At 53.5% G+C, this 21,248-nt stretch overlaps 1 protein-coding gene across 1 annotated transcript in view; it reads right to left on the bottom strand.

Moving 5' to 3' along the window:
* The window catches only part of LOC122203992 (transmembrane protein 132D-like), a 218,905-nt gene that overhangs the window by 179,363 nt on the left and 18,294 nt on the right, over positions 1-21,248 (bottom strand). The gene's annotated exons all lie outside the window — the stretch shown is intronic.

Below are 21,248 nucleotides of genomic sequence, written 5' to 3'. Positions count from 1 at the left end.
CACGCGGGCTCGGCCGCAGCCTCGGTCATGGAGCACGGCTCTGTGGCCACCGCGGGTGCCCTCGCTGGGGCTCGGGGGGCAAACGGGGGCCGTGAGCACCATGGGACTCGTGAGGCACCTGGACGTCACCCACCAGGAATGCGGTGGCACGGATGGAGAAACACGGGACTCAGATCAAGGCCTAGGGGAACATCAGAAGTCCACAGATGCAGACAGGGGCCTCCCACCGAACTAGAACTTAAGGAAAAACTTAATCTACCCAGAAGATCCCACAACACTGTGACAAACGACCCTACAAAGGCAGAAAAACATAAAACAGAAGAGGGAAAATTCAATTTACCAACCAATGTACGGAAAGATTTCCGATCTCACTAACGGTAAAGGGAACGGTGGTAAAACAGCAGTTTTCACCTATAATCCTGACAAATCAAAAAAACGTGGCGTGACCGGTAGCCGTCACTTCAGGAAAGGAGGTCTCTGACACGTGACGGGCGGCGATGTGGACGGCCACGCCTTGGGGGGAGGGGCTTTGGCCGTGTCAACCAAAACCGGACGGCAGACATCCTCAGGCCCAGTGAGCCTCTTCTTTGTGACCCCGATATGCCACCACCCCCAGTTCTGACACCGCCCCGCCTGCTGCTCCCACACCCGACACGCTGGGTGTGAGCGGGCCGAGCGGACAGGAGCACGTCTGACGCGTGCGGAGGCTGCATGAGGTCTCCTGGACAAACCCTGGTCTCCTGAGGCCGCCACGTTGCTGGAAACCCCCCACGGGCCACGCAGACAGTGGCCCGCGGTCAGGGAGCCGGGGAGCCCGGCAGACCGGCCGGGACGAGGCCCCGGACACGCAGCTGTAGTTCACGTGCTGGAATAAATGTCAGAGAACGTGCGCGGGAGCGTGGGAGGCCCCGAGGGGACAGCGTGCGGGCTGGTGGCTGTAGCGACTTCAGGAGGCAGCCAGCGCTGACATTTAGATACGTTTTTAGAGTCATTTGCTCATTACACGGCCGTCATCTGGTGATGAAACGGGAGAAGAGGACAGCGTTTTGGAGACGGGCATCTGGCAACTGCTCTGTGGGCTTCGCACAGGCTCCGGGTGGAGTCCCATGGCCTGCGGGTCACGTCGGCCGCCTCACGGTGACATGAATCCCGCAGGAGGGTTCAGCAGCCTTCGTCGGCCCGGGTTTCCGAGGCTCAGTTTATGTGGTTACTTGGCTCTTTTCCTAGCGCTTTCCCGTTGCAGAGGGCAAACGTCTGCGGGATGTTTGTGGGGGGTTGTGCAGTGTGATTATGCATGTGGGGTGTATGCATGTATCTGCGGGGTGCGTCCATGGGGTGTGTGTGTCCGGTGCGGTGCGTGTAAGTGTGTGAGCGTGGGGGTGGGGGTGTATGCGTGTGGGGTGCGTGTGTGTGTGTGTGTGTGCGTGTGTGTGGTGCAGGGGGCGTGCCAAATGATCCAACCTCCAAAAATTCCTTTTACTCTGGAATTCAAACCACCTGAGAGCTTTCAAAAAAAAAAAGAGACGCTCGTTTCCTAAATAACACCCTCAAGAGGGCACCTGTTGAGAGGAACACTGGGTGTTGTACAGAAACCAATTTGACAATACATTTCATATTAAAAAAAAAAAACCACCCTCAAATGCTAACATGACGAGGAAAATGTGCTCTTGGACGGCTGTCATTGTTTCCACTCTTAAGCCTTCGTGGCACTTTTCTAAATTGAAGCGTAATTGCCACCGATGTGCCGTTAGCTTCCGGGGTGCCTCCCAGCGATCCGACCTTTCTACACGTCACCCAACAAGCCCCCGGTGCGTCTGGTCACCATCTGTCACCAGACACGGTTATTACAGTATTATAGACTGTACTCCCGATGCCTCACGTTACCTGTTTATTTTATAAAAACTGGAATTTATGTTTCTTTTTTCGAAGGAAACATCTGCACGGACGTTAAGACCTGGCCAAACCCTTGCCTACATGCTTGGCTTTTTCTACATTTTGTCTGCTCCTGCAGCTCTCATGTTTGGCTTCCCGTTAGAATCTTCCAGAAGATTTTGAAAGAAGTACAAATTGCAGGGTTCTGACTTAATTTGGTCAGAGCCTGACCCCAGAATTTGGGAGCAGTCTTGGAGATGATTTAAATATATACCCACGGCCGAGAACCACTGATCTGGGATGAGCAGGTGTAATATTCTCAACACTCTCCTAGAATGTTCGAGTCCTGTGTCTTGACTCAATGACGGATCGAATTATATTTCATAGAGTTTTAATACCAACTAGACTTTACTGAAGCTCAGTCATTTGAAAACTGGTTGAAGAAAATGTCATTTAATCTAAAATCTCAGGCTACCCGAGAGTGTCACGTGCAGCCCGCCCGAGCAGGCAGGTGGCTCCCCGATGCCACCGTGAATGTCTCCACACCCACGGGAGTCGGGCTATAGCTTGGTGGCATTTGGTAGCCCTGTTGGAGCATCTCGGCAGGGTTCCGGCATTTCATTCACAAAATCCCATCTATGCGGTAATCCCACCTGCGTTTCTCGAAGATTTTCCTCTACCTCAGCTTGGACCCATAGCGAAACCATCTGTGTGCCGACTGTATTTAAAATCGTGAACTTGCACCCCGTGGGATGATGAGCCCTTGATTTACTGCCCGAAATGCCCCTTAACTCTCGGGCTGGACCAAAAACTTCAACGAGGGACGGAAAGTGACGTTCTCGGCCGTGTCAGGCATACGACGGGGTAATCCAGTCTCTGTTCCCCCGATTAATATTTCTGCTTGGCAAAATCGTGCGTGCTGTAAAATGCCATCCTGTGTGCCGGACGAGTCGCGATGATTCCTGCAGGTTGGAGGAGAGCCGTCCACCGTCCAGGGGCCGGACAAGTTAGCGCCTTTACTCCGTCGGTGGTGAGACGGACTCCACCTGGCCACTTTTCTCGAGCGGTCAAACGCGCTCGCCCCCAAACCGTGCGTCCAGGTGCCTCTCCCTTCTCCCCGTGCCCAGTTTCTGGGAAAGTTGGGGCCGGTTTAGCATCCTTGGTTCATGTACTGAACGTTGTCTTTCAAGCAAGGCTGTTAACTAAAACTCAACCTAAACACAGCTTCCTTCCATTTGTTAGGAACAGTTGACACGTATCCGAAGGAATCGGTAGGTATCACAGAAGAACTCAAAAGAGCTGGGTTCTTAAACAATGTAACAATAATAGCACAAGCGCCCTTATGTTGGGCTCTTACTGAGCGGCAGGTAGGGCTCCTGTTGTAGCGGTCCCAGCTCTGCTTCTCATCCCTGTGGGGCCACCTGATGCCCACGACCCCCTTCTAGACAGGGACCCGGGTGCGTGAAGGCCATGAGGTCGTACGTGGGTGCAGGCACTGGCTTTGGAAGGTGAGGCCAGGAAGTGCCGCGGAGGAGGGTGGACGTGGGAAGGGAAGGGACGGGTCAGGAAGTGGCGTGTGATGGGAGTGTCCCCGTGGGTCAGCGTGGGCACCTCCGAGAGGGGCGAACAGGCCAGCAACCCCGGGAGGAGCAGAAGGGACCCCAGCCGCCACAGAAAACCCCCAGCAAGTCACAGGCGTTTGCCCGCAGGGTCAGCTCCAGGGCCATCACGGGGCGGGGGAGGGGGGGGCCCGTGGCGCACTGTGGTCAGGCACCATCAGTGTCCGCCACACGGGGACCCGAACGTGCCGCCCAAATGGACCCGACCCGCGTCCACGTCTGCGCATCCTCATCCCGGGGGACCTCCAGGGAGAGCCGCGTGGCGGTGCGTTCGCTGCTGGACCCAAGGGTGGCCGGGAGCGGCTGCAAGCAGGGCACACCCAGGGAAGCGCCCGTGAGGTGGGCCTCTCCAAGCGCACGTGCGTGGCCGGGAGCCTGGCCGCCCGCGGGGCCGCAGGGCCCAAGGGGTCCGAGGATTCCGACGGCACCCTCGCATCCCAGGGAGTTGTGAAGGTACGGACGTCACGGCGGGAGGACCCAACGTCTTTTCTTTATCGGCTTGTTAGCTTGATCTATGACTTTTGCGCATGGAGACATACGCCGCCTTCGGCAGATGCTGCTGGCTCCCGGCCCGTATTCCCCGGGCTGTGCCACTCCAACTGCCGAAATCTGCATCTCCGTGCCTCCGGGCCCTTCGTTACTGTGGGGTCCCCTCTGCTGCCGGAACAGCAGGCCGAGGACGCAGGGGAACGGGGCCCCCGGGAGCAACCCTCACGCGAGACCCGTGGGTGTCGGTATAAAAATATCCCAGCTCCCGCAGCCCTCGGGCGGAGCCATTTCTGGGCGCTTCCCCGTGAGGGGAAAGCTGTGCCCGTCCACAGGAATCATCACGCTTACGACGCCCGTCTCATCGGCTACCTCCCCCCCCCCGTCCCCTCCCCGCTCCTGGCACTCTCCTCTATGTCCGCGAAAATTGCCCGCACCCAAATGCTTGTGTAGCACCTGCTCCTGGGAGAATTCATAGCAAGGTGGCATACGGGCCTCTGTTGATTACACGCGTGTCCCAGGCTCACAGATGCGACCTGGAGTGGCCCCGTTTCCATTCTTTGACTCCTCGCCACAGCCAAATGAGGAAGGGGACATTACGACCCCCATCTGAACAGTCCTAGGGCACTGAAGTCATCTGCCCAAGCTCCCAGGCTAATACACAAGAGAAGAAACGATGCCTGGAATCTTGGTTCCGTCCCTTACCTGCGGTGTGTCTGTGCAGACGGCATCTGACGCTCAGGTTCTTCACCCGTGCGATGGGAGGGGGGAGTTATATCCACCTGACCCATCTACTGGGTCGCTGCAAAGGTCCAGGGACATGACCAGAGCAGGAGATCATATGCACTATAAATCATGCCATCAACGTCAGGACTAGGATATTGGTGCCGATGTAATCCCGGGACCTGAGTGGGGCCTCACCTCCATGCCAGTGGCTCTTCCCCACTGGTTTCCTAATTTCTCCTTCCCTTCCCCTTCCCTTCCCTTCCCTTCCCTTCCCTTCCCTTCCCTTCCCTTCCCTTCCCTCCCCTTCCCTTCCCTTCCCTCCCCTTCCCTTCCCTCCCCTTCCCTTCCCTCCCCTCCCCTCCCCTCCCCTCCCCTTCCCTTTCTTCCTCCCTCTTCCTTCTTCCTTCCTTCCTTCCTTCCCTCCCTCTCTCAGATTAAAGGTAAGAATGAGGATCTCTTATCTATGGAAATCAATATTATTTCGAAGGAGCATTTTCTCTTCTGGAATCAACTGGAAGAGAAGACAATTTTGTCTCTTTGGGCCCATCTTTCTTGGTGTCACTCCCACCAAACGAACATCAAAGTGTCTACTCCGGGCTCAGTGCTCCGTTAACCATGGAAACCCTCGCCCTTGGCATTCCTGCTCAAAGGACTGGCAGGGTCTTGGGGACACAGGGCCTCTGTACTCAGGGTTTCCCCGGCGTCCAAGAGCGTTTGGGCACTGAAAGAAAGCAACAGAACTTACTGACGACCCTTCTCACCCGGGCCATAATTTAGAGGTGCTGAAACCACTGAAACAAAATGATAAGACGTACGTGACCAGGTTAAGTGACACACAGCCCCTGGGCTCTGTGGCCTTGACGACAGTGGCTGTAAATGTCACGTGGCCTTGGCCTTTTAAATGATGCCACTTTTATGTGTTTCTTTCCTGTGAAATATCGGAGGGAAACGGAAATCATTACAGTACGATATCATCATCACTCTTAAAACTCTGCTTGCCTTCTAAACTGTACAAACAGTAGTTCTAAATGGTGGACGTGTTCATAAACAGATACACAGTGGATTCTGGAAATCACCATTCTGGAATCCCATCATCCAGAGACAATCACGTCCGCGTTCCAGTAAAGGTTGCTCTTAGGTCTTTCATGTGTATAGTTGACCAGTCGTCCATACAGCCAGCTGACCCGTCACCTTGGGGACAGAGACTAAGCCCTCCCGCCTCCTGGAGATCCGGTCAATATGAGAGTGAGAGACAGAGAGAGAGAGAGACAGAGAGAGTGAGAGAGAGTCAGAGAGAGAGACAGAGAGAGGAGGCCAGCAGCTAGAGGCCCGTGGGGACGGAGACCAGACCCAAGGACCTCATGAAATCACAGTAAGGACATTCTTTTCAAATGTATGGCATCCTAGCTACTGACCACATCTTATTCTGTTAAATGTAGCTCCTGTAACCCACTGAGTCAACTCAAAATAAGTGGACACGTGGGTTTTTCTGGTACAAAGCTACTACGCACCGCGCTCAGAAAGAAAGAACCTTCCCCAGCCACCTGACTCTGGATGCCACCTGAATGTGTAACAGAGGCCGAAAATGCTCAGCCACACTTTGCAAACTAATGACCCACAGACAGTCTACTGGTAGGCGTAGATGATATTTTCAACACTGGAAAACCTCGCTTGAACGTCTGAATTTCTTCCTTCTCCCGAAAGCCCTGCACAGCCACGGCTCACAGAGCGTCGGTGACCCAGTAGTGCGTGCCTCCGCCCACCGCAATACCTCCCTCCTTGTCCCACGCGTGGTTTCTCTGCTCATTTAAGGTTCCCACCTGCCCCCACCCCCCTGGCGTCTCACCGTGTGACCCTCTGTTGGCCGCAGGTATGGGCTCCCACAGCCCTTAACGTACCCGATGTGGGACTGCAGACAACTGAGTCCCCGGGCGACCGAATTTCCCCTTCTGACACCATCACCCAATTTGCTCCTGGTAGTCGTGAACATCATCCAGAGGGCTCACGTTGAAAGCCCTCCGAATACCGCACAAGCCCTGAAAACCTGTGTGCTGTAATCATCCATCCACAGGGACGATCTTCCTGCCCTTTCAACCAGATCACGCTGACTGCTGGATGAAAACAAGGGCAAGGGCGGACCAAGGAGGCCAGCTGGGCCACTGCCTCACCAGTTCTACTCTATTTCTGTCACCAACACTGGAGGGCTCGTCACCGAAAGCCCCCTTTTCCTAGCCGTGGCACAGAGCTGGACTACGTCTCCCAGGCTCCCCTGCAGGAGGGGTCACAGGGTATGCCGGAAGTGATCTGGACACGTGCAGGCCATCCTGGCAACTTCCCCATGAGCCTCCCTGCCCTTCTCCTTCCGTCCCTGCAGAGGACCTTGGTAACCATGGCAACCACGTGCTGAACTGAAGACCAGGGAAACAACATTTAAAGGAGCCTTGGGGCGCCTGGGTGGCTCAGTCGGTTGAGCATCCGACTTCGACTCAGGTCATGATCTCACAGTTCGTGGGTTTGAGCCCTGCATCGGGCTCTGTGCTGATGGCTCAGAGCCTAGAGCTGCTTCGGATTGTGTGTCTGCCTCTCTCTGCCCCTCCCTCACTTGCACTTGGTCTCTCTCTGTCTCTCTCAAAAATAAATATTTTAAAAAAATGAGGGAGAGGGATGCCTGGGTGGCTCAGGTCATATCTCCTGGTTCGTGGGTTTGAGCCCCGCATCGGGCTCTGTGCTGACGGCTCAGAGCCTGGAGCCTGCTTCGGATTCTGTGTCTCCCTCTCTCTGACCCTCCCCTGTTCATGCTCTGTCTCTCTCTGTCTCGAAAATAAATAAAAACATTAAAAAAAATTTTTTTAATAAATAAATAAAGGATCCTGGGTTCTCAAGTCTTTGCTTGGTGCAGAGCTTTTCTTAGCAATACCTGTTAGGATTCTACACATTTCTACCTGAGAAATGAACCTCGCTTGTGTGGGGGCCCTTACCAACTAGGCTTTGTTTGTTTAAAAAACCAGTACTGTTCAATATCTACTTTGTAACGCCTAAAAGAATACCAAGTAGGAAAACTTCCAGAATTTAGTTTGAATTTCTCCTCCTTCTTTTTTTTTTGGGGGGGGGTTAAAATTAGTAAGAAAAATGAGCAAATGTCAGTTCCAACCCAATTAAAAATAGTTTTGGTTACAAATGCAGCACGTGGAGACCGGCTGATTATGAAATACTTCCTGGGAGACGCATCTCCTTGTCAGAGTTCTCTGAAAAGCAATTAATTTTTATTTTAAGGAAACATGAGAGAGCTTTTCAGTACGGAGGAAAGAAATCAAGAAAGAAATATGTCTGTAAAGTGGGGGAACAGAAGTACACTTAGATACATGGCACAGAACATTTAATTCTGCACCTTATCATTAAATACATTACAATAGAATGACAATTCGTGCGCAAAATAAAACCAGATGCAGCCCCCATTTTTCTCTGAATCCACTCATGTGACATTGGCTAATAACATCATTTTGTTTGCCAGTTTGCTCGGTGGGAGCTCTGTTCCCTCGACGTCCAGAGGAAACACGGCGTGTGCAATTCAAAGTTGACTTCAGACACCCTCCTGGTTGACTCTTCCCTGTTCGTAAGAGGACGGTACCCCCGTGATTGGGCAATGGCACCCCAAGTACTGTGGGGAATTATCCATTTCCCACATGTTGGGTTCATGAGAGGCTGTGCTCCCCCAAACTCATATACACCTGCCCATGAACCAAGCCTGGACAGCTGGGGATGTCCACGCTCTAAAAGAGGCTCGGAGGGGCGCCCGGGTGGCTCAGTCGGTGAAGCATCCGACTTCGGCTCAGGTCATGATCTCGTGGTCCGTGAGTTCGAGCCCCGCGTCAGGCTCTGTGCTGGCAGCTCAGAGCCTGGAGCCTGCTTCCGATTCTGCGTCTCCCTCTCTCTGACCCTCCCCCATTCATGCTCTGTCTCTCTCTGTCTCAAATATAAATAAAGAAAAAAAAAAAGGTTAAAAAAATTTAAATAAAAGAGGCTCGGAGGGGGCACACGGCCCAAGCCAAACCAGAGAGGTGCAGACCTTGAAGTTTTTCTGGGATTGTTGGGAAACAGAAATCCCATCTTCCCTGACGCTACTCTCTACCTGGAGAGCCCAAGCCAGCACGTGGACCCTCCCGAGGAAAACAGAGGTGACAAGAAGAAGGCTGAGCCCAGCAGTGGAGAAACTATGCCCTCCTGACACCATTTGTGCCCCTGTATCCAGATGTACCTCATACTATGTGCACTCATCACGCTCAGGCCCTCGAGCCAACAAATGCACTGTCTCGCACGCATGCACGCTTCATTCTGAGTTTAAATTCCATAACTTGCAAACAAAGAGGTCAAATTGATCCAAGCGTTACTGGAAACATCTTTTTTAAAAGTTATTTATTTTGAAAGAGAGAGAGAGAGAGAGAGAGAGAGAGCAAGGACCAGCGGGGGAAGGGCAGAAAGAATCCCAGGCAGGCTCTGTGCCAGAGCCCGATGGAGGGCTCAAACTCTCACACGTGAGATCATGGCCTGAGTTGAGACCAGGATGCTTAACCGACGGCACCACCCAGGCGTCCCATGGAAACACCTTTTGGTAACGGCTACCATCACTGGGAGTCTATTAAAGAACAGGCATCAGACATGGTAATTAATACAGCCCAATGTAGTGTCTGAAACAGCACTGGAATTAGTCTCACGTAACACTTATTAGGTGCTTGCTGTATGCCGGCACTGTCCCGTGTAATTGATACGGTTTAACAGATACACATTGTTCTAACAAATTCAAACAGGTACAAACTGGCGTACAAAGCTACGTCCCTCTACTGTCCCAGACCTCAACTTCCGTTCTCTTGCTCAGAATCGTTACTGACGCCAATAACTTTGTATCCTCTCAGAAACATCCTTGGAAATAAACATGCATTAGAATAAAATGGACAGATACATGCCCGTGAACCTGCGTTCACTTCACACGCACAACACCTGCCACCCATAGTTGGTTTGCACAGACTGGGTACGACTTAACACACCGACCTTCCGACGCTATGAAACCCTCCCGACACTCGTGAAGCAAGTAACCCCCAGAGGAAGCCAAGATGCCCGGAAAACCAGGCAGCTGCCTCCAGAGCATGAATTCCTAACAACACCCCTGCTCTGCTGACACGTTAGGGGAGCAAGAAAAGCACAGCCCCACTCTCTGCCCAGGTTTGCAAGGAACAGAGATCGAGTGCCAGATTCTGAGCTGGCGCTCAGCACGTGCTAGACCGTGATAAGGTCAGGTGTCAGGGTGTGGCGCGGGCAGACGTCAGCGGGGCATCCTCACGTCTCTGGCCTCTGTCCCTGGCCACCATCCAGTCTGGAGTCTGGGGTGGGCCACCAGGGAGGTTCGTGTCGGCAAAGCATGCCCAGCCAACATCCCCGCCTCTAGGGGAAGGAAAACCGACACCTGATGCCTGGGTGGCCCAGGCATTCAACAGAAACGAGGATTCGGGTGGAAAACTGGGTGGAACCTGTCTGCCCAGGACATACGAGGCAGAAGTGTCCCCCATGTGGACCCAGGAAGGGTACTGCTCTTGGAGACCTCCTTCACATCCTTACTAGGTTTGCGAGGAATTGAGGGCCAGGGGAGTTAGGCAGTACACCCAAGGTCACACAGCGGGGCGTGAGGGTTGGAAAACCGCCATCCAGGGAGCTGCTTCGCAGAGACACAGCCGGCAGGTGCAATCGGGGCCAGCTGCAGGCACGCAGCTTTCTTCTTGAAGGGACTCCTACATCCCATTTTCTCCTCACTGCCAGCCGAGGGCAGGATATGCAAATGTGTTATTTACATTTGCATATTAACAATTGGGCAAAGCGCTCTAAATCAGCGTACAGAGAATAGATATTGCGGCTTTGATCAGCGGCTCGGCCTCGTTTCTTTGTGAGGCAGAGCGTGCCTCTGCTGGTCTTTGATGATATTTTATTCCAGAACAACTGCTCCTCCCTTTAAAAAAGCAAGGACTGGACACGACACGTGCCCCCTCAGCCCGTCCTACATCTTCCCATCACTGAATAAAGCCGGAAGTCTGAATCAGGGCCCCTGCCCCACACCTGCCTCCTTTCGTCCCCGCTCCCTCTGTCGGCTCCAGTCACCCGGGCCTCTCTCGGGGCCCGCACCGCCTGTGTTCACCAGGGATGCCCGGTGCCTAGAACAGCGCCTGGCAACAGGCACGTGCTTGGTCAACACCAGCTGAGTAAATGAGCAAGGCTTTCCTGGGGGAGCGATGGGCGCACACAGAGGCGGGATGGCGAGGCAGGCTGGGGTCACTGACCGGGCTCCGCATAAGGGGGCTGGGCAGAGGTGGGCTCGGGCCACATTCTGCAAAACCTCATTTTCTTAACCAGGAGGTAGGGAGTTTAGCCTCAAGATAACACAAGCCCGGGGACCGTCGGCTCAGATTCACGCAAATACGAGACCAAAGCCAATATCGAGCTCTGCCGGTAATTCCACGGAAACAAACGATTGATGGACACAACGTGGGAACGGCTGCAGGACGGCAGGGGCGGAAACCCAGGATCTGTCCCGGCGCTTTGCACACAGCCGACCCCAGGCTAACACCGGAGGGCTCCCGGGGGCGCGCATGGTGGGTGTGTGTGGCTGGGAACGGCGCTGGCGCTCACCGGGCATCTCCGCTTTACATGCACACGGTCACACGGCTGATGTGACTCTCCTGCGAGCGACGCCCCTAAGCCCATCCACGCCAGGACTGTTGGCCAGAAGCGATCCCGGGCCAGCAGGTGCGCTCTGCTAAGGTGTTAACCGAGGTAAGGACTGTGCTGCCAGCAAGGGCCCGGAGCCTGTCACTGTGAGGTGATGGGAGGGAGTCCAGGGCACCTGCCTTCCCTCCTCCCCAGAGGTGCCCCCACCACGCTGTCCCGGAAGGACAGACAGCACACCGAGCGCCGGCCGGGCAAGCCTGCCCCTCCCAAACCCACAGCTGATGGGCGGCTGTGAGGGGCTTAGGAACGGGAGCATCACATCCGACCGTTTATGTCAGAGTTGCCCGAAGAAAAGGACACAGGATCAAGATCCTGGGGGCGAGGGCCACATGCCAGGGTCCTCTGATTCCCACTGAGCCCCACAAATACCTGCCTGTCAACACACGTCTGCTGAACTGACTCCAAACTATGAGGCGTTTCACGTTCATTTCTGCAAACGGGTTATAAAATATAATAAGCTAATAGGATAAACACAAGAAAATACAGTAAGATAACACACAGCAGGTTAGGGGCCTAGACAGTCAGTGTGAACACACAGAGAACAATACACACGCTGCTTTATGTGCCTGTTTTTTTGCAAGAGATTTGTCCGGAAGCTCTATTAGTGAAAAGATTAAATTGTTTCATTCGCCGCTGTATGCCTCATATTTCGTCCAGTATACTCATACAACTAATATTCTCTTGAATGAACGTATTGACTGAATATGTACGGAATTGAAAACACACAGCAAGCTATTAAGAACGAGAGCTGATATGCTGAGAAGCGTATTAGTGGGGTTGGCAGGGATGAGTTTGAAAGTGAATACACATCACCTTAGAAAACCACTAACCCCTTTAGTAGAGGATCTTAAAAGTCGGGAGAGCTAAGGGGCGCCTGGGTGGCTCAGTCAGTTAAGCGTCCGACTCTTGCTTTCGGCTCAGGTCACGATCTCGGGGTTCACGAGTTCAAGCCTCGCACTGGGCTCCGTGCTGAGAGTGCAGAGCCTGCTTGGGATTCTCTGTCTCTCCCCCGTCTCTGTCCCTCATGCACTCGCACTATCTCTGTCTCTCTCAAAATAAATACAATTAAAAATTTTAAAAAAAATCAGGAGAGACGTCCTGGACTGGCTTTAGCAAGCGGTGGAGACAAATGCCACTGAATGACAAGGCTGGCTTGCTGGAGGAAGAAAATTGTTTGGCCCACTCATCCTAGACCGCCCGGTGTTTGAGGAGAGTAAGGGGACCACAAAGGAGGAAGTTGCAATCGTCAACGTGGGAAGTGGTTCTGCACGAATCATGACCAAGGTAAGGATGACTTTGGAAACGCTCCCAAGACGGGAACAGGCAGCTCCCCGGCAAGACACAGCCTCGCAGGAAGGAAGGAAACGATGGGGCTCAGTGTAGCAGCATCACTGTGTCCCCCACGGCGGCTAACGGTGCAGGGAGCAGAGAGAAGGGTGCACCCACGGGAAGAGAGAGAGAGGAAACTCCCAAGGGTTTGCATGGCTTTGTGGGAGGGAAGGTTCCCAGCTGAGCAAGACTGGAAGGGGGAAGATGGTGGAAAATCATGGTGGCCTGGTTATTTTCCGTTTGCCCTCCGTTCCGCGAAATTCACTCTTCACCTCCTCCGTACCCAGGATTGACTCCCACAGGCTACGTCATTGGCTCAATCAGGGTCCCCTTCGGCCTTGCGCATCCAACTGGGTTTGCCAATGGGGTTTCCTGGCAGGAGACAGAGGCGGGGGGTGGGTTTGTTCTCTCTCCCGTGGCCCTGCTTTGTCCCACATCGCTGCCACCACCTGTGTTCCTTCAGTTCGCTGCTTCTGGCCAGTGGCCCCTCCTCTGGGACCCCACCTCTTACTGGCAATGCTGTCCCCCTCTTTCCCCTGTGTCCTGAGGCCCAGCAACTGTCAGGGCTCACTAGAGCCAGTCTCTGGGTGAACAGACACCCCAGTTTCTCCCGTGCCCCTGCCCACCTTGCTGCGACGCCTCTCTTTACTAAAGTCCCTTTGTTCAAACCATCAGGGTTTCTTGCTAGAGACCCAGCTCGCGCAAACTATTTCAAATTGTTTAACAGGGCACCCGAACACATCTAGAGCCCCAGAGTGACCCGGAAATGTCCAATGTCTGCGGCTGAAAGACAGAAAGAACTGTCCACTGGCTTCAAAAATCTTGTTATTTGATGATCTTTTTTGTTTGTTTGCTTTTGTTTTATTTAGCCACACTACACTGATAAATTCCCCAGGCTTGCTGATTTGGTTTCCCCCCTTTGAGCAGTGAAATTAAATCGCTAAGAAGAAATCACTCGCACCCCGCTCCCCCGTGGTGCACCTTCCCATGTGAACCCAGAGAGCAGAGAGTACACAGGAAGCTCAATAATAAAATGGTTCGGTGTCTTCTCAGTGGGGTGAGGATCTTCTGGGAGCATGTGAGAACGAAGCCCACGGGGCTGTGCTACGTGCGCCACGAGGAGGCATGTGCTACCAAAAGTCTCAAGAGGGGAGACCATGGAAATTACCCCTGCCTACATCCTTCTCTTCTTGGAAACGCTACCTACCGGTCGGCTTGGGTCAGAGTGCAAAGCTCGGGGTACTGGCCATCCACATGCACTCTTGGGCAAATAAAGTACTCTACTCGGTCCAGGGCAGTGTGTCCACTGAGCAACCCCCCCCCCCCCCCGTGTACCTGTATCAGCTCATGTGCCACGACGTTTCAGGAGAAAGAACGTATGGAACCCCCGTCGAGTGCACCGCGTTGTTCTAGAAGCCAGGGGTAGTGTAGGGAGAGAAAGGAGGGCGACCAAGGCTTTACTCTTGTTTCTTGCCCAGTGCGAGAGGCAGGCGAAAATAAAAGGAAGTGGCATGCTACATGATTTGTTTCGTGTTTCGCCCAAATTACGCTCATGTAAGCAAATAACATAACCGATGTTTAAGGTTTACCTTAGGAAGACGGTTTTATGTTTGGAAACATGAAGTCCCTGCAAAGGGGTCACGGCGGTGTTGCTCAGAACAGAAATACGTTTTGCCAGAGGAACGAACGGGGGACAGGCGGTGGGTACCCAGAACGAAAAGGTACGAATCTGAGATGACGTATGCTTCGAACAGTCTCCGTTTATCCAGGAGAAATGCAGCGTCCTGCCGGGTGGCTCTGGTCAGGAGATAACACGGGGCACCCGGAGTGCCGACCTCCCTGCACCCACGAGACTCATGGGCTGAGCTGCTAATACAGTGAGACCCCCACGCAAGAGTCACTCCTGACGCCCCAAGAACGGCCTCTTCCCCGTGCTGGAAGCATCGTGAGCCACACGACAGGAGGCAGATGAGAGGGAATCAGGTCCCCGGGGGGGACCTCCACTGTTGGGGAGTCACCAGGGTAAGTCAGAGGAAGGACGTAAGAAAGAAACAAAGAGCAAAGGCGTCGGGTGGGGGGCTCGGAGTGCAAGGGTGGTGGGGCAAATGGGAGCCTCGTGACGGTGTCCTCCAGAGACCCAAGCACCTGATGTGGCTCAGAAGGACTCCTGGCCCGCAGGAGACGGACCTCAGCCTCCTGACGGCCTCAGGAGCTGCCTGGATCGCTGGCAAGTGTTCCGTCCGCCTACCGCCCGCCACGAGAACTCACAAGTCACGCCCAGAGGACACGGCTGGGTCCGCTCAGACACTGACACCCTAGTGCCCCGTCCAACCCTCGATGGACAAAATATGCCGTTCCGTGTGTCTGGATCCCTGTGAGCCGCCCCTCCCCTGCCCTGCCCCGCTCCTAAGCGACAAAGCGAGTGTCAGCACAGGCCACCGGGAGCGGCAGAAGTCCCCCCGAGCGGGACTCCTCTCTGCACGCAAGTGACGCCCAGCTCCGACTGTGCTATTACGAATCTCGCTCCTGGGCACCTGATAAAACATCATGTGGGTCCACAAGACATTTTATGGTGATTCCAATGGATCACAAGAAAACCGGGCGGGCAAGACGGGGTTCACGTCTAAACACTGTAATTCTGATTATAACACATTCGCTTCTTTCCTGCTCTCTCTGTACAGCCTCCCTGATAAGCGAGGGTGCCGTGGAGCACCTTGTGTCTGCCTCAGGGCACAGCGCATTCATAAAAAACAGAACCTAGAAACTGCAGCATCAGAGTAAAATTAAATTTCAGGCTACAGGAAAAGGCGCAAAATCAAATAAAACTTCCAAGATTGAGGGGAAATGCATACTTAAAATGACAGCCGAAGTGGAAACCATTTCGCACAGGTGGAGAGACACAAGGTTGATCTCCTCGGATTAGAAAACGAGGCAGGAGAGGAGAAACGGAGGCTGACACAATCCTAAAGTTCCGTCTCCCGTCTTGGCATTGCCGAGGCTGCTACGACAAGGAGCCTGGGGAGTCGCCTCGCCATTCCTGCTTTGAAACGGAAGGCCGATCCGATCAGAGAGACGAGCTCATATCTCATTTGACAACTTTCTAAAACCTCCAGAATCCAGACTATCCTCCCAAGCAATGCACGGAGAGAGCCATCAAAGGTTCGCAGCAGATTCTAAATTCCACGTCGTGAGTGGGTCATCGCAGCGGCCCGACTGTCCTAAGACCAGGCACCCCCAAAATTTCCTCGGCACAGGTGTGGTTTCTCCATCTGCAAAACGCACCTTGTGGACCAAATGGTCCCTACTCGCCATTTCCGTGCTTCTCTTAACCCGAGTGACGTTGCACACCGTCCGGGAGACTGGATATCAGGTTTTCCACAAGGGCTTCCCAGGCAAACCAAGTAAAATCACAGATTCACTTCACACACTCATATATTCCCCACTTGAAATCCCAGATCCGGGGAAGAGAGGCTCAGAGGGCATCCTCCCGAGACGGAACATTTCTGACACGAGCAGCACGCAAATTCAGAAGCCTGGAAATCTCGAGCTCTCTGCATTAAACCATTTTAAATAAACGTTTTTGCACAGGGGCCGGAACCAGAAGCTCTTCTCCTTGTGCTGTTCTTGCAATCCTGTGACACGTGCTATGAAGTAAAATTTGGAACTTTTATACTTATCAACTAGAATATAGTCGGGACTATAACCTGGCGTGAGAAGACTGGCCTGCAAACGGCAGAAATCCAGCTTCGACTGGTTCAAGCGACGAGACATGATTGGCTCACGTAAGTATGCGAAAAGCCCAAGGACGGTTCTGATTTCGTGCGGAGCCGGATCTAGGTGTAAAACGCGGCCACAGCCGGTCAGGACGTCCCCCTCCCCTGTCCCCTCTTCTCTGCATCCTATTCCCAGGCAGACTCGGGCCACATTACGGCAAACGGGTCCCAAGCAGCTCCAGGCGTACCTTCTACCAGCTGGAAAGGAGGCTTATTTCCCGCAAAAGTCCTGGGATTGGCTTCGCTGTCCTAATAACGCGGACGTGCTATTCACTATTTTCCAACTGCCTTAATGGTTATGTGTCACAGGCAGAGTCCAGAGAGGGGGTCCGAAGATTCCCGGCATGTGCGGAGGGAGAGAAAATCCAACGAGCAACTGAGCTATGGACAGCGTGTTTCAGGAGCAGCAGAGAGACAGGTCCTTTTACCTTCGTTTGGGGGATTGGAGGCCAGTGACTCCCAGACACTGGGGACATTTAACCCAATAAAGGGTGAGTGTATCTGGATGGGCAGAGACAGGAGGGAAGGACATTCCAGGCGAGGAAGCAGAGTATGTAAACTCTCTCGTAAATACCTTGTTTTTTGAAACGATCTTGAATTTGTTTAAGTTTTATTTAAATCCCAGTTAGTTATCATACATTGTGACATTAGTTTCAGGTGTGCAATAGAGTAATAAAACCTTGGTTTCACAGGCATAATTCGTCCCGGAAACATGCTTGTAATCCAAAGCACTCGCATATCAAAGCGAATCTCAAAACCCAGTTGTGATCACGTGACATTCCGCAACGCGTATGACTGGGATTACAAGACATCGCTCGTTTATCAAGCGAAAACGTATTACACGTGTTTGCTCATCTCGCGGAACGCTCGCACAACAAGTTACTCGCAACCCAAGGTTTTACTGGATAGCGACTCGACCCTCCTGTACAACGCCCAGCACTCGTCGAGACAGGTGCGTTCCTTCATCCCGTTCCCCTCCCCATCCCCCACCCCTCCCCTCTGGTGACCATCAGTGTGTTCTCTGTGGTTCAGAGTCCATTTCTTGGTTTCTCTCTTTTTTACTTTGCCCCTTGGTTTTGCTTGTTAAGTTCCACAGGAGTGGAATCCTACGGTCTAACGATCTTAAATATTTTATTCACACGTTTTGAATCTGGAAACTACAGTTACTTTACAAATGGCACTGCACAGCGCCGTAAGTTTGCTCACACAGGCCATCCACCCTCTGGGTGACAAGCACGATAATCCATAATGTCAATTCGTTTACCCTATTTCATCAATCCTAACAACACTGCGGAAGGAGCCAGAATGTGAGAACAGAAGAACGGAAGAGGTAGGGAAAAGACTCCACGTTTCCAGACTGCTCTCTCTCTCTGGTTGCGCCTGACCGCCTAATCCCGCTCCCTTTTCTCTTTCAGTTTTGAAACACGGTCATCCAGACCCTCCTCGTCCCGGTTCTCCTTTCTCCAAACTCCGACTCCTCATTGGAGTCTTGTCTCTGGAATTCCAAAGCCTCCCTCCCTCCTGCAGGTGAACCTGACGCTTGTGGATTCCCACATCTGACCCTCATGTTGCCGGCTGCCCCCGCTCCCCTCCCCGCACCACCCCGGTTCGTCCATTCGCTCCACGGGGTCGACCGCCCGCTTCGCCCTGCCTGTCCTCCGTGTGCCCTTGCAGACACAACTCCATCCATCAGGTCCGTCATTTGAGGGGACGGGAGCGACAGCGGGGCCCTCTTGCCAGGCTTGGGAACAGCAAGAAGTTCGGCGGAGCCTGGAGGCGAAAGATACCAAAGGGGCAGAATCGAGGGCGTGAAGGGCTATCAATACGCCAGAGACTTTAATTTACCTCATACAAGAGTCTTTTCAACTCGTGCGACACTATCCAATATGGACAGGTGATGCTCTGGAAAACGTTTTCAAGTGTCGGCACGGAGGGAATATTTGATTTAAAATAAACAACAATGGCGGGAATATTCGAGAAGAGATCAATTCAGTTCAGCAGCAACAACAAGGAAGTGTTGTGCCGGCTGAAACCCGGATAAACCAGGCAGGGAGGCAGAAAGCAAACGGGACGGTGAGCAAGCCATTAGTTTACAAATAACTGCTCTTTTCCTCCCCACCCTCCTCCTTTCCACACTGATAGGGAGCACTACACAGGACAAAGAGGCCCCTTGAGTTCCAGCTCTAAAAATTCCACCCACGTGGCCTTGGGAAGGTTACGGCCTTGGGAAGGTTAAGGCCTTGGGAAGTATTTTTTAAAATACTTCTTAAAAAAGTATTTATTTTCTTCAGAGAGTGCAAGTCGGGGAGGGGCAGAGAGAGGGGGACAGAGGATCCGAAGCAGGCTCGGAGCTGTCGGCACAGAGCCCGACTCGGGGCTCGAACTCGTGAACGCTAGATCGTGACCTGAGCCGAAGCCGGACGCTCCACTGACTGAGCCACGCAGGCGCCCGCGTTTTTTGACTTTATGTTTCCTCCTCTGTAAGAAGGAAACGAGAGTATCTACGGTGCAGGAATTACTACAGAAAACGAAAGGAGACGGTGCACGTATCCAAGCGCCTGTAGGTGCATACCCAGAGTATACACGCTGTATCGACGAAGGGTGTTAAGGGAGGTACCTAAAAGAAGCAATCAGGCATTAAAAACGAGAGGAGGGTACCGAGGCAGACGGAAGTGCTGTCACTCACACAAAGGGCTCCGACCGCCCTCCCACTAATCCCCGCCACGGCCGCGGCCACGCCAAGGTGGAACTCACTGTGTTGCATGAGAAACCCAAAGTCTACATCTGGATGTGAAATTTCCCAACTCCAAAACACGGTGTGGGTAAAATAAAACACAGAGGGGATCTGATCTGGTCCGCCATTCACCGCCGTGCACCCCGCGATAACACACATTATCACCGCACCTACCACCTTGAGCAATCGAGCGGCCCAATGACTCAGGGCGCCCCTGCCGGCTGTCCCCAAATTCCCGGAGCTGCAAGAGCCCCCATCCCCAAGGCCATTTGAGAAGGCCCTGGCTGCTTCCACGCGTCTCCAGCGTACCCTAAAATCTGGGGTCGGCGAGGCCGTCGGTAAATATCAACTTAACTTTAAATGACATTTATTGAAGTGCAGTTCACATACCATAAAATGCTCCCGTCGTAAGCGTCCAGCTGGATGAGGAACGGCACAGGTCCAGCCGTAGAACCTCAGTCCCAATCAAGACGTGGGACACATCCATCCACCTGGTGAGTCCCAGGTGAACCTGAGTTGTCACCTCCCAGCCCTGCCACCGCCCTGGGCCACGCCCAACTCGCCTTCCATCACCAGTAGATTTGACATCTACGGCATTTCCTATAAACAGCACGGTACAAGGGCCACTCAAATAGTTTGCCCGTTTTTTAAATGGGGTCCTTTGCCTTGTATTCTGGATATCAGTCCTTTGTCGGCAGTAAGATTTACAAGAACTCTCTCCCGGGCTGTGAACGTGGTTTCAGTACTGAAAACAATACTATCCTGTATTTTATATACTGTTTCCACATCCATCACCTCATTTTATCCTTGGAAAAAACTCACCAAGGGAGAGAAGACATATCGTATCCTAATTTTTCAGGTGAGGGAAGCAAGACGGAAGGAAGCGACTTACTCTGTGTTACGCGGCTGGTAATTAACACATATCGTCCATCCGTGGGATCTGCAGCGTTTTGAACAAGTCAGATTTCAATCACCAGAATGAAGCAACATGAAGAAGAAAAATTTGTTCTCTGGTTTCCTGATGTGGGCTGTGCCTGGCACACAGCAGCCACTCAAATAATCGTTGGCTGCATCCCCCTTGGTTCTCGTGAGAAGACGATGATGGTCTGGTGGAGAGAAAACCGTCCCTCACCCCAACCTCTGTGTTTGCTGACTGACAATTCCTGTCCCTCCAGCCTGTGACCTAAGTCCCAGCCACAGTGACCGGTCCAGAAGGAGGCAAATGACCAAGGCTGGTCCCACCGGAGTCCGTTGTGGGACTTCTAGGGAACGACCGGAGGGATTTTCATCACGTCTCTCCTGCTGGCCCGGAAACCGGGAGGCTCTGATGCTGGAACGTAAACATGAATTTTCCACCCAGGGAGCAGAGCCCTTCTGAGCCCTTCTGAGAACACAGCCAGCACGGAGCAGAGCCAAGCAACAGAGAGAAGCTGAAGACTGACGCCATCTCCTCAGCCACAAGCCCAGCTGGACGGTGACCACAACAGCGGGAGGTGCTTGTGTTCTGCATATTCTCTGAGGTCGGGACCTTCGCAGAAGCTGCACGGGGTCGGGGTCTCATCAAGAGGCAGCTGGGGCTCCGTCGCCCAAAGGCTGGCCTGGGGCTGTCGGTCGTGCATCTCGGGCGGGGGGGGGGGGGGGGGGGGCTCGTGCATGTGGCGGAGAAGCTGGTGCTGTGGTGGCAGGAGCCCCCTCCCCACCCCACCCCGGCCCCTCCACAGGCTGCCCAGTGTCCACGTGTCATGGCTCCAGCCACTGTCCCGAGGTGAACGTGTCAAAAAAAGAGCAAAGCAGGGGCGCCTGGGGGGCTCCGTCGGTTAAGCATCCGACTCTTGATTTTGGCTCAGGTCATGATCTCACGGTCGGCGAGTTCGAGCCCCGCGTCGGCCTCTGTGCTGACAGCTCAGAGCCTGGAGCCTGCTTCGGACTCTGTGTCTT

Source organism: Panthera leo, chromosome D3 (assembly GCF_018350215.1).
Source record: "Panthera leo isolate Ple1 chromosome D3, P.leo_Ple1_pat1.1, whole genome shotgun sequence".
Taxonomy (NCBI): Eukaryota; Metazoa; Chordata; class Mammalia; order Carnivora; family Felidae; genus Panthera; species Panthera leo.
The sequence above is the reverse complement of the archived record's forward strand: the minus strand, read 5'-3'. Positions and strand labels throughout refer to the sequence as shown.